This window comes from Centroberyx affinis, unplaced genomic scaffold (genome assembly GCF_046629955.1).
Source record: "Centroberyx affinis isolate AG114_WGS23_722 - 3 ecotype Tasmania unplaced genomic scaffold, CSIRO-AGI_Caff_v1 ptg000401l_1, whole genome shotgun sequence".
Classification (NCBI taxonomy): domain Eukaryota; kingdom Metazoa; phylum Chordata; class Actinopteri; order Beryciformes; family Berycidae; genus Centroberyx; species Centroberyx affinis.
In genome coordinates this window covers 65,001-74,197 of record NW_027279069.1, presented here as the reverse complement: position 1 = coordinate 74,197, position 9,197 = coordinate 65,001, and the positions used below count along the sequence as shown (strand labels likewise).

Sequence of the window (9,197 nt, the reverse complement as noted above, 5' to 3'; positions counted from 1 at the left end):
TGCATTTATGTATTTATTTGTTTATTTTAAATGAATTAAATATCTTTGGTAACCTTATGCCTGCCTGTTTCATGCCCTCTGCTGGTGAAAAAAGCTGCTGATTTATGGTGTACAGTTTAGCACCCCATCATCACAAGCCAGTGGACACACACTCAGTGACAGATATATGATTGTTGTGATTTACCCATAGGCCTTATGTTTTATCTGTCATAAAAAGCGATTATAGCCTGTAAACACATTATTTAGGACCTTCTACCTGATACTATATAACCCCAAGGGAATCTCAGTTGTTGTGCAATAAATCAAGTCACATATACTTGTTGAAGTTTTCCAATTTCTGCCCATGGTTAGTTTCAGTTAAATTTTGTACACCTTCACAAAGCACTATTGCTTATAAAGCTCATTTGGTTGTGTAAGTCATTCTTCCTTTCAGTATCAGTGGGACAGCTATAGGCTTTGCCAGTTTGAAATCACAAACTGAAGTAGCTGTGGCTTTCTGGTTGCAATCTTTGAGAGAACACAGTTCATGATCACAAACAACTGTCGACAGCCATAACATGAAGAATCTTTAAGTGAGTGGTATCCCACTTTAAAAGTTGACCATAACCATTTCTTTGTTTCATAAGAGCCTGCAGGGATATTGCCAACCAATTGTTTGTACAAATCCCACAAGCCTTTTAACTGAGAAGTTACCAAGTATGGGCCACCACACTGTTATTTTCTGTGGGCCTTTATGTTGCAGGCAGGATTGCTTTTGCACATACACATGAACCATCAACTGAACTGACACTGATGAAAAACAGCCATGGTTGGGAAGATTATTTTCAAAATGTGATGGAGTACAGATTTCGGATTAGGCTACTTTCTTAAAATTGTAATCAGGGTGGTACCTTCAAAGCAAAAGGCTGAAATCAATTAAATTAAACTAGAGCAATGACTGACGACTGATAAATCATTATTATCTGTTCAATTTGATAATTTATGGCACAGATCACAAAGATATCCGTTTAGCAGCTTAGAGGGAACCTTGGTCCTGAATGTTCCCCTGATGTCTTTTTTTTCCTTTTTTTTCTTCAGTTTTAAGAAGAAGAGGAGAAGTTTTAAATAGATTTCTGAAGTTTTAAGAAGTTTTAAATAGATTTCTGGCAATTTTTCTTAATCTTTGCCCTCCATTATAATCATAAAACTAGATTAAATTTGTATTCAATTAGGTATGGCTAGTGCCACACCTTGCCACACCAAATTGACACCTATGATTGTAATAATATGATTAATCCATTGGAGTACTCAAATTCAGTAATATAATAATGTAGTAACTACTGGATTACTTTCGTCCACAATCTATAGTATAAATTAAACTGAATTTTCCAATTTACAGACAGACATACTTGTACAACTATAATTCACCATGATTGAAAAACCTTAGTTTAGTTTGGTTTATTTGACAATCAGTATTAAAATTCACGTTACAAACATGTGCAATACATTGTCAAGGGTTTCAGACAGTGGCAAGTTGCCAGCATCTAACAAAGAAGTTTCCATCTTCCCATCCAATCATGTTTTTCTGAATTATTCAACAAGTCAGCCTAATCATCCTTTTTCCAACACAAGTCCTATCTTGTAATTATAGTAATCTTATTAGAGTGATGATGCTGTGGGAAACAGGATAAAGTGAGACTTGTCCAAATAAAAATGTGCTACATATTACTGCAAATAGCTCACATTTGAAATAGAGGGAGGTAGGCCTACATGAAACAGGTTTGAGGATCATGGTCATGAGGGCAGAGGGAAAAATGTATCAGTTATCACAGCAAGTCAACTGTTTTAAATAGAAAGTTATTTCAGAGATAGTGGATGATAAATATTTATAAAATAGTTAGATTATACCCACTTTTTTTAGCATGGGATAAATCTTTATGAGGTAAATTCATGGTATAAGCCAACATCAAGTAGTATTAAAATGTTGAAAGTAAAGATAGAAAACTTTAAGTAAAAATATGAATGAGTGTTTTTCTGAAAATATAATTGATTTTTGTTACAATGAAATATATAATGATTGTTATTTGCCTTTTGGTGATCTTTACCCACCTTTTTTTTTAATTTTTTTATTTAACACTCCATCTGGTTATATTTTATGAAGGCCTATTGAAGGGAGGGGGTTTGAGACAGAGGGGCGGCCGCGAGGACAGAGATGGCCACAAAAAGTTTGGAGAAGAAAAACATGTTAGTTAGTTAGTTAGTTGGACAACAAATAGTTTATCACGTTGAAATAGAGGGCTTATTACACTTCATAATGGCCTGTTGAAAGGGGGGCAGAGGGATGGCCATGAGGACAGCGAGAGAGAGAGAGAGAGAGAGAGAGAGAGAGAGAGAGAGAGAGAGAGAGAGAGAGAGAGAGAGAGAGAGAGACTTTGGAGAGGAGCCGGGGACTGCCCATGGTGGATGGGCGGAGCAGCAAGCATGCGCTGAGCTGGCAGACTCTGGGCTGGTCCTGACGGGCTGGCTGGGCTCCGGGCGGCTGTCTGTGCGCTTCAGACGGTCGTGGGGGAGACCACCGTAACACTCAGCGTCTCCTCGAGTGCTCAGAAGAACGAGAGAACAGACACAGGGATAACTAAAAAAAAAAACAATACAAGAGAGAGACAACATCCCCACCACCTCGGCATCTGGAAAAGCACCGGAGAAGAAGGAGACGACCCCCCGCCACCCCAGCACCACCCCGCCGTCAACCCGCCCTACCCACCACTTCGTGACATCCCTCTGGTCTGAACTGCCCTCCTACCCCCCTAGGAGGACGACCGACCACCCATAGGAAACCCCCCACTTGACCAGCGTTGCCATTAAGCGATGCACTTTGAATCTAAGAAGAAATCATCAGTGCGTTTTTGATGCACAACACAACCAGTGGTCTTCATTTTTCTCAGCGGGAACAGTGAATACTACGCATTTGGGTGTTTACACTTTTTTGACGGGTTTCTGGTGGCATGATAACATATAAAATATCATTCCACAGCAACAGACAAGGCTGTCATCTCATAGACCATCCTTAATGTAGAATAGCTGCCATAAACGCCTGCATTTTAGCTTATGTTTTCTTTTCCATGCTTAGAAATAATACTGACAATGGTCTGGGAACGGACCGCCTCTCCAGACACCTAGTAATATTTTCTCAAGACGTGTCAGCTCTGTGTTTCATTTTTATCGAAGAAAAGGCAACAAATTGACGAGGAGTCATTTGACACCGACGGCGTTTCAGCTTAAGGACTTGGCGTGCGAAGTTTGCGCCGGGAAAGGGGGGAACAAGTCGGAGATATCTCGGCCAAATCCACGGCATTTTCCCCTGTAAGGTAAGCCTTACCCCGAAACAACCCTCCCTTGCATCCCACTCCCTGCTATACTGTGTCTGTATTGTCATGCATGCCAAATGCGTCCATGCACTGTATATCCCTGTGCATTGCTGCAATGTAAAAAATGGTACGAGTTCAAGCCGGGCAGTGACCTATTTTCTGAGTCTCCAGCGGTGCGCCGTCATCCTGCAGCCTGGACTCCCCCAGACTGTCATATCCAAGGCCGGCCGTGGCGGACGTGCCCCCATCGGCGTTTGTACAATTTACGCAGACACCGTGTCAATACCCATTTCAACATGGGGGCGACCTTTCCGCGTGTCTGCATCCTAGCAAAACTAGCGCTCCCCCCTGCGAGATATTTTTTAGAGCAGTATCAGAAATCCTGCCCTATATAGGGGCGTTCATCGCAGCCCAGCCAGCTGTTGTGCAAGATGCAGGCTTGCACCGAGCTCTCTGATGTTCTGTCACAACATCAGATAAAGAGTTCAACGTCTACAGCCCACTGACAGTGATTTATTTTCAGTGATGTAGTGGTAAATAAAAAGGTGGGTAAACTATGACCTCCTGTCGTGATCATCATACAGCAAACAACCGATTCAAAGTTAGTTGAGGCCAAGCATATAGTGCAGGGGGCAACGATGAGCGCAGGCAGGGGCCTAGATAAAGAGCTATTTTCCTCCAATTAAGCAATTCCACTGTCCCTAAGCCTAATTGTGTGCACATTGGGACCGGGTTTGGGATGGAGCCTCTCCCCATTGGCTGCCTCCCATGGGCCCATTGTCCCAGACGACGCCAGGGGAAAGAGCTGAGCCCTGCCAAGGCAGACCTAACAAGCCCTGTGCTAGAGTGGAATAAGGCCTGATCATTAAAAAGCATTAGGCCACAATACCAATCGAGGCACACTCAAGGGGCTGCAGTTGTATTTTGGAACCAAGTAGGCCGGCTGTATATTTTGAAGGTGTTGGGGGTACTGTATAAACAGTATAATGTGTGTGTGTATGAGAGGAACTTTGTGTGTCACACAGATAATGAGCATATGAGACTGGAGGAGGCCTGGCTATGGGCCCACTGGACCTCTCTCCAAGTATGTGGGGAAGAGGAACAGTGAGAGAGGCGGCACAGGCTTACTAACTACTCTGCAGAGGGAGGAGGACTTTGACTCTCCCTTCCCTCCCTCATCCAGGCCCCTGCTATTTAATCCATAACCCCGCTCTGAACTGTGAGCACCGCCGTGTTCCAGGTGTTCGTCACATCCACGGCCCGCCGCTTTGTTTATCCAATCAGCTGATGATCAGTTCACCCGCAGGTCAACCATAATATCCATCCGACAGAAAGATTGGGGCCAAATGGAGAGGCATCTATCACCACCAGCACACTGGTTATTTAGGCAAGTCCTCTCTCACACAGTACTTAACCGCTGCACTCCAAAGGCTGTCAGCTTCACCATAAGGCCAGATGTCCAGTGGGGTCCAGCTGTGCATCCCTGTGGTGGCATTCCACACTCACACATTCAGGATGTGTGTGTGTGTGTGTGTAGGCAGCCTGTTGTGCTGGACATATTCTCGTCCTTACTGCATGCTTGGCCAGATGTAGATTCTTGGACAGCTGCTGGGAGCAACAGTTTGCGCACAGGTTTGGTACATTCCTGGTTGGAGCTACAGGTTTGACACTAACCAGCTCCCCCATGACTGAGCAGGCTTCATCTGCTCCAGTAATTAGTATGCTAGTGGATGTACCATAAAGGCTTTCCAGCGTGCCAGTCTCTGAAATAGAAATCAAAAGGGTTTCATTTGGGCTTGCAGGATGCCCCTTATGGGCGTGGGTGGCACCCCCTAACCCTTCCCACAGCCCCACAGCCCCACGCCCCGTGCCCCCAGCATTTTCCTGTGTCTTGAGATCCTGCCCTGCACCGCAACTGTGTGACATCATACCCCTGAGGTCCCCGAGCCATGTGAGGGAAAGGCAGCTGCTTTATGGTGGAAAAGGTGGACCCTAATGGCATATTCCTGCGTCACAGAGCAACCACGAGGCATGTGGTAGAGGGATGGTGGGAACCCACAGTGTGCTGGTACTTAACGTCTTGGACCCGACCAATAAAGGCCCACCACATCTGAAATCAAGAGAGGTGTGTTCGATTGATTCTTAATTAAGACACAGCGGAGTATGATACCGCAAAGAATCCTAAAGTCCCATCTGAAATCTAAGACAAGGCGACCAAGTTCTGTTGTTCTTCACACAGTGTTGTCAGCCGGTCATGGTACCAATGAAATATCTTTGCCACCGGGAGAAAAAAACTTTTAGGAGGAATAGTATTGCTACCATTAAGTGGATGGAGTGTAAGAGGCACAGGCTACAGCGGGAGAGTGTGAGTGTTTTGAATTAATATCGCAGTGGGGTTCCATAGCTGCCGGGGATTACGGTCAAGCTGAAAGGCAACTCAGCAGCGGGGGGGGGATTACAGTGGTCAGTGAATGGGGCGGCACGCAGTGGAGACAAGGCACCTCGTACGCACTAGCATTTATCTTCACAAGGATAAGAGCCACTTAATTGTAGTCATAGATTCAGATTTCTCTGGTTACACTTACAGACGAGTGCTTCATAGCAATTGATGTTAATCCGGTGAACTGTTCTGTGATCCACTGGGCTGCTACCGCCGCTGAAATATGACCGCTATTATGGTATGCCATTTCTCTGACATGCTGAATGGAGTTGCACATCCCAGCTCTTGACCTTTGTTTGGGCTGGATACTGTTGTAAATGCCAGAAGAGATATGTCTTCGCAGATGCAGCCATATGTCTCCTCAGTGGGGAAGGGGTAGAATGTGGTGTCATGGTGAGATTTTGATAAGGTCTTTAAAATCCTGTTAAAAAAGGATTTGTATTTGTGTGTCTGTCTCAGGTGGTGAGTCGCTATGTTTGTGTGTGTGTCAACAATTTACCTTTCATCAGCTATATTATACCTGTGCTGCAATACCAACAGACTATTATCATTCAGGTTCCCAAACCACCTGTTAGTGCTAATTCCAGCTGCTGCTCTGTAATTTCTCTGGAGATGTTGGTGAATTCTTTGTCACTGTGCATCCTTCTGGAAGTGAGCTGAAGTGTTGAATGGTGATGATGGCTGAACAAGTGAAGATCATAAGGCTGGCCCGGCACCATATGTAAACTAGTTTCTCTCTCGGTGGAAATAGAGCTTATTAAATAGGCTAGTTAAACCCAACTAACAGTTAAGCTTGAATTTTAAAAAAAAGGTAAACGATACTCTCAGCTCTGCATGATGATATCATTACAGTCCAGACTCTTACATTTTTTCCACCAAATATCTCACTAATAATTGCCATGTGTGGAGCAGTGGAGGTGACACATTCATAGTTTGGAGTGCTGCAGTGTGATGTGTCTGTGTGGGGTGATGGCCAGACTCCTGGACCCATACATTTAGGAGAAACAGAGCGGATACAGAGCCCAGAGAAGCCTGACTCACACTGACATCGCAGCCGAAGGAGACCAGTGCATTCCGCCTTGCTCTCTGGCTGGCTGGGCTCACGGACCATGCATTTTTCTCCAGTTAAACTGTAACCACTAATCACCTCACGGCCTCACCGTTTCCTCCTGGAACAGACCATTCTTCGGCCCCCAGGGTGGGTTAAAATGCCCCCTCAGGGGTATATGGTCTACCCCTGTTCAAATCACCTGTGTGGGACATCCCAGATGAGAGCAGGACTCTCACTCTTTGGGCGAGGATCTGCCATGGTGGAGTGTAGGGGTCAGTTCCTGTGCTGCGAGTCTGCAGGCCCGCATTTCCAAAATAAACACAGACAACTCAGTGCCTCACTCCAGCTACCCCACCCTACCTCTTCTCTCTCCCTCACCCTTTCTCTTTCTCTTTAATGCTCCTTCTGCGCTCCCTGCTCAATGTTTCTAGCGTGAGAGAATTTCAGCAGGCAGAACCCTTCAGACAATACACAGACCATGTCTGGGGCAGGGCACACTTGATGAGGAAAAGTTAAAGAAAGAATACAGGAGCGAAGCCAAAACATGAAAGAAAAACAGCAATGTAAAGGAGTTGTCAGAATGGGGGTGGAGGGGATAGAAGAGAGCTTGTTTTCACAAAGTCCATTTTAGGTTACTTTCTACCATACTTAATATTTAACTCCCTGCTGATAGTAAATGTGGACCTTGCTGGAGCCTTTAAGATATCTGGGAGCTCTGTTCAGGGAGCTGTGAGTTGTACAGTAATATGCTCACAGCGCTGCAGTTAAAGTGGAGCCACAGCTGGTTTGTATTATTATTTACTTGCTTGGCGAACACCCTGGATTCTCTAGTATACCCACAATAGCGCTGCAGCAGTTCAATATGACTAAGGTATGTATGTCTGTGTTTGCTTGTTTGAAGAGAAAGACAGGGAGGAGACGGACAAGGGGGGGTCTGCTTGTAAGTAAGGGTGAGGAATAACATGCAGGGTGGAGAGAAAGGGAGAGGGAATGATGTGGGGTTTTTTTGTTTTTTTTTTCAAGAAGGGGACGAGGGAGAGAGGGGTGAGGCATTTCTGAGACTCAAATGAGGCTCTCAAGTCTGGGCCTGGGCCTGGCTCTCTGTCTGGGCATATCCAGTCCTGTCAGCTAGCTTCCAGACTTTGCCCCTTCACCCCTCCCTCCCTCCCTCCCTCCATCCATCCATCCCCGACTCCCTGGGACTCCATCTCCTTGCTTTTAACTCTGCTTCTGTTCCCTCTTTCCCTCCCTCCCTCCCTCCCTCCCTCCCTCCCTTGCATTTTCCTCTCCCACTTTCCATGAGCCCCTAGCTTCATAACCAGCGCTTACATTATATAAGACGTTCTCCATCTTATACATGCAGAGAGAGAGAGCAAGAGAGAGAGAGAAGGAGAGAGAGAGAGAGGGAGAGAGAGAGAAAAGTTTGGCCTGTAACTGTTTACCTTCTCTGTGGTGTTGTGGAGATGTTGCCAGCACTAATTTAATTCATATGTACCGTAGCTGTTTTCTTCTTATGAGGGAGCCTTATGTAATTTGGAAACGTCTTATACCTTTGAGGTTACATTTTATGAAATAAAGTCTTATTATGACCTTAGATGCCTTCGCAAAATAGTGTTCAGCCTCTCAGGTTTTATTTGGCATCTACAAGTTGTGATAATTGACTTACAGTGGCCATCTTGAATATTGACCAGGCACTATCTTAACGCAGCCAGTCTCTCTGTTTCTGGGTCTGATTGCTTCTTAGCGTCCTTGTTGCTTGTTTGTTCGGGTCTCAATAAATGGTCCTGTCAGTCAGAGCGAGCTTGGCTATTCCTTAATTGATTCTATTGATTCGGGGCAGACGAGTGTGTAAGGGCACGAGTATTGCTCTGACCTTCAACACTAATTGAGATCCTCTCTTAGGTTCATTCTTTCCAAGGCTGTCAATAAATTATTCTGTTCATCCATGGCACATTTATTAGACCTTGCCGTTCAGTGTGTTTTGCCAAATATAAGAAGAATCTGTCTCCAGAGCTGTTTTTTTCTGACGCTTGTTTCCAACAGATCGCACAAATCGGACATGCCAGCAAAATTTAAATCAAGAGTTTAGTGCTACTCCATTTTACGGCATTATGCTCATCTCTGTCTCTCGCCATCTCTCTCTGTCTCCCTCCATCTGTCCTTCTGCATCTGTCTCTCTTTTCTGCCTTCCTCTCTCTGTTTCTCTCTTGGATGGAGGCAGCAAAAGATGAAAGCTTTAGGGTGGAGCCTGTCACTCAGCTGAGCTAAAACACAGAAATGCAGAGAGAAAAGGAGAGGGAGAGTGATAAAGGGAGAGAAAGAGAAGAGAGAAAAGACTGTCATGTTGACCTTGTCTTAC

At 45.0% G+C, this 9,197-nt stretch overlaps 1 protein-coding gene across 2 annotated transcripts in view; it reads left to right on the top strand.

The window, feature by feature from the left end:
- Positions 1–2,540: 2,540 nt before the first annotated feature.
- Positions 2,541–9,197, top strand: part of glis2b (GLIS family zinc finger 2b) — a 24,883-nt gene continuing 18,226 nt past the window's right edge. The window contains exon 1 of one of the 2 annotated variants that reach the window (XM_071516423.1): positions 2,541–3,342. The gene's annotated coding sequence lies outside the window, so the exon portion shown is untranslated. Of the gene's footprint in view, positions 3,348–9,197 lie in introns of both variants that reach the window. The other variant, XM_071516422.1, reaches the window with a different exon arrangement.